Consider the following 4715-nt stretch of genomic DNA (forward strand, 5'->3'; position numbering starts at 1 on the left):
GTTATAGTTTCCAGGAAAATGCAATAGCTGTAGCAAGCACCTCTTCTTTCACCCTTCTCAATGGCCCTTTTCCTGCAAATGAGGTGAAAATCACATTGAATTGTGTTTTGAACATATGAGAAGAACTTGGTAAGACAGGAGAAATGCTTTTAAAAGCAAGGAGGCAAACAGAGATTTGAGGGGACCACTTTCCAGGGATTAGAGCTGCATTTCCAGATCTTGACCAGTGGTTGGGATCCCCTTCCAGGTACAGAGTGAGTAAACCCCACTCCTGACCTCAGAGAGGAATTGTCAGGAGAATAAGGGAGAGTGCTGCCTCCACAGAGGTTTCTGCAGGTTCTAAATCCAATGCCTACAAGTAACATATGTGTGTATTAGGTCAAGTTAAAGAGAAACAGGAGTAGAAAGTAGGCTAGAAAATGTGCCCTTCCTAAAGGTATTTTAAAATATTCGTTTATAAAAAGAACTCTATACAGAAAATCTTCCTATCCCATATCCAAATTCCCCTCCTTTCTTACCAATAGAACTCAATTTTTATTAAGGGCAGAAATGGCCCACTTAAAGACTACATTTCCCAGCCTTCCTTGCAGGTAAATGTGGTCATGTGACTATATTCTGGGCAAAGAGATAAGTTCTACTGGCAAAGAGGAGGAAAGGAGTGGCTGATGAGAGAACCAAAAGTATTTGCCTCAGTCCCCAGCCTCAAGGAACCTACATAAACTGAGGAAGACAGACAGGTGCATAACACAAGTCATAATGTGTATTATATTCCATTGTGTACAAGAGGATATAGGGATCCCAAGTAGAAATTACTCATTCAAATGCTGAGGGTATTTTCCTAGTGTTACGTAAACAAATGGATTTTAGAGCAATGCCTTGTTACCAGCTGTGTGACTTTCAGCAAATGGTCTACCTCTCTGAGCCTAGGACATCTCATATTTGAATGGAAAAATATATCCCACCTCCCAGAAATACTATGGGGATTCAGTGAGGTTAGTCGTTTAAAGTATTCAGTATGGCAAAAATCATATGGTAAATAATCTAAACCTGACATGCCCCATCCCATTTTTTTTTTCACATACTTTGAGAACTAAATGCCATTTTGCAGGGCCAAAGAAGTTCAATGGGGAGAAGGATGAGGTCTGATCATCTGTTTATCTGCTTTCATTCATAGGACAATTTGATTAACCATTCACTTGCACAGGAATCTTAGCTTCTGCCCTCTCACTGAAACCAGATCTTGTTTGGAAAAGTGGGAACTTCTTCTCCAGTAATAAAATAGTCATTGACATAGTGTCACTCATGCCCATCTGAGATGCTGGAGCTGTTCTTGCCCCATCATGATGCCAAACATGCCAAGTAGGATCAGGGAGTAGGGAGCAGGGAAGCAGGGTGTTCAAGAGCTTTGCAGTCTGTTTTTATGTATGTAGCAAGTGTCTCATACATCACTGTCTTGGTTTATCAGAAAAACTTGGCCAGAAAAATCACATGTGATCTTCGGGGAATTAGACAGTGAGGGAATAAAACCAGGTTATTGGGCATGGAGTAAAGTGTCTCTATCTGTAGTTTTCCTCCTGCACCCTCAAATTACAGGCATGTTTTCATAGGGAAAAACACAAAAAGCCTCCCTCCGGGACTGTCTAGTGTGGGATTCAAGAATCCAGCAAGGACCAATCAAGCCAACCCCCACATTTGTATATTTCACTCTGACAATCATAAACCAGCTTTCAAAAACCAATTTCAGGCTACTGTATATCAGCTCAACAACATCATGGTGGCACCACCTGTAAGCCAACAACGATTTCAGCAGCATCACCTTCTCTGTCCTAAAGAAGGGTCTGTGCCTTGCATGAATAGTTTATTCCAGTGACTTAGTGATTTCTTTACATGTTGAGCTGGTAGCAATCTCTCTGCTCCCATCAGGGCCCCTGCACTGCCTTCGGGATCCCCCCAACACACATACATCCACTGTTCCAACTACAGCATTGCTGCACTGCTCTGCTTTACTTATTGGGCATGTACATAAGGTTTCATTTGAAAAAAATGTTAAAAATCCAAAGTTAAAATTTTTAAGAAGCATTGTTTTCTTTACCCTTAAGGTTTTGAAAAATGGACAATGGGAAAAAATGAAAATATTAACACTGTTGTTAAAAACTGTGGGATTTACAAACAATATTTTGAGAAAAATGAGGGCACTTATTAGGGGTGCTAAATCTGTCATGTCTTTAGCCATAGTGGTACATTTGGCTAGTAATTGTGTTTTCAACCATGAAAATTAAAAAGCATATATGAAATGTCAGAAAGGTAGCATCAAAGATTGTGGCTAAAAGACAAAGTATAGGAAACCAGAGTCAAGACCAGAAGCAGAACTCAGGATTTGACTAGATGGCCGGGCTGCCCTGAAGAATTTATCAAAAAAAGCCCAGCTCTTGCTGGCAGAACCAGTTCCTGACATTAAAACAGAACCAGAAGAGAGCAACGCCCATTATTTTCATGCGGTCACTGCTGGCCCCCAGGATTCCTCCTTTGAGGGAAGGACTTTTAAATTTAAACTACTCCTTCCAAAAGAATACCTGACAGCAGCCCCTAAAGTACATTTCAGGACCAAAATTTATCATCCTAATGTAGACTAGTTGGGAAGAATATGTTTAAGATATCTTGAAGGATAAATGGTCCTCAGCACTGCAGATCCACACAGTTCTGCTATGGATCCAGGCTTTGTTAAGTGCTCCCAATCCAGATGATCCATTAGCAAATGATGCAGCAGAGCAGTGGAAGACCAACAAAGCCCAAGCCATAGAAACAGAGCATGGACTAGGCTACATGCTATAAATAATATTTAATATCGATCTGATCAGGAAGTGTGCATCGCTTCTCCTAATCTGACAAGACTTATTCCTTTTCTGTTTGCATTTAATGGATACAGTCTTATACAGAATAAAAGTTCAGACATTTCAGTCCTTTGGTGATTAATGCACAATAGCAAATCTATGTCTTGTCCTGATTCACTGTTGTAAAGCATAAGCAAAGGCTAGAGGTACCATCAGGATTGCTGTGGCCCCTCTCTGCTTTTATTCATTTCCTCCACTATGGATTAAGTATAAAGCACTGTGAATGAAGGTAGTTGTCAGAGCTAACTGCAAGGGTGCGGGTGTTTTTCTTTAATATTTTTTTGAGGGGGATAGGTAGTTTTATTTTAATCTTATGGGCTCCTTTCCCCCCTTTTATATGGTGATCTAATTGCATTTAGTTAAAAGCAGCTAACCAGTTCTTTAGAATATGCTCTCTAGCCAAGTCTAACTTTATTTAGATGTGGGAGATGGACAAGCTCGACTGCTTGAACCAAAATGGTAACATTAAACAAACACCACAGCCCTCACTAATAACACTGTGGCTTTGCTGTCAAGTGTAGAATCCTCCCTTCAAAAAAAAACTTGTGACCATTTTGTATGGCTTGTCTGGAAACTTCTGTAAAATATTTTTTGTTATTAAAAAAAAAAAAAGACAAGGTATATAATGGGAAAAGGACAAACTCTTCAATAAATGACATTGGAAAAACTGGGCAGCCACATGTAAAAGAATGAAACTGGACCTCTACGTTACACTGCACTCAAAAATTAACTCAAAATGGATTAAAGACTTGAATATAAGACCTAACATCACAAAATTCCTATAAGAAAACATGGGCATAACGTTAGTCTTGGCAACAATTTTTTTAATCTGACAGCAAAAGCAACAAAAGCAAAACTAAGCAAATGGGACTACATCAAACTAAAAAGTTTCTGCACAGCAAAGAAACACAAACAAAATGAAAAGGCAACTAATGAACGGGAGAAAATATTTGCAAATTATATATGCGGTAATAGCTTAATATCCAAAATACATAAAGAACTCATACAACTCAATGGCAAAAAAATTTCAATTTAAAAAATGGGCATAAGATCTAAATAGACATTTTTACAGAGAAGACATATACTTGGCCAACAGGTACATGATGAGGTACTCAACATCACTCATCATCAGGGAAATGCAAATCAAAACACAATGAGCTATCACCTCACACCTGTTAGAATGGCTATTGTCAAAATGTAAGAAATAAGTGTTGGCGAGGATGTGGAAAAAGGAGGGAACGCTCTCACACGGTTGGTGGGAATGTAAACTGGTGCACCCACTGTGGAAAACAGCATGGAGGTTCCTCAAAAAATTAAAAACAGAACTACCATATGATCTAGCAACTCCACTTCTGGTTATGTATCTGAAGGAAACAAAAACACTAATTCAAAAAGATATCTGCATCCCCATGTTCACTGCAGCATTATTTACAGTAGCCAAGCAAGATATGGAAACAACCTAAGTATCTACCAATGGGTGAATAAATAAAGAAAACGTGACATGTGTGTGCAGCTATAGATACAGATACAATAGAATATTATTCAGCCATAAAAAAGAATGAAATCTTGTCATTTGTGACAATATGAATGGACCTTGAAGGCATTATGTTATCTGAAATAAGTCAGAGAGAGAAAGACAAATACTTTATAATCTAATTTACATATGAAATAGATTATTTAAAAAAAAAAAAAACATAGATACAGAGAACAGATTGGTGGTTGCCAGAGGCAGGGGGTGCGGAATGGGCAAAACAGGTGAAGGTCAAAAGATACAAACTCCCAGTTATAAATAAATAAATCATGGGGATGTGATGTACAGCATGG

The 4715-nt window shown here is 38.7% G+C and overlaps 1 pseudogene; it reads left to right on the forward strand.

The window, feature by feature from the left end:
• The first annotated feature begins 2197 nt into the window (after window positions 1-2197).
• On the forward strand, window positions 2198-2925 carry LOC121034802 (ubiquitin-conjugating enzyme E2 N-like; annotated as a pseudogene).
• The last annotated feature ends 1790 nt before the right edge of the window (window positions 2926-4715 follow it).

This window comes from Herpailurus yagouaroundi, unplaced genomic scaffold (assembly GCF_014898765.1).
Source record: "Herpailurus yagouaroundi ecotype Mexico unplaced genomic scaffold, PumYag 160, whole genome shotgun sequence".
NCBI lineage: Eukaryota > Metazoa > Chordata > Mammalia > Carnivora > Felidae > Herpailurus > Herpailurus yagouaroundi.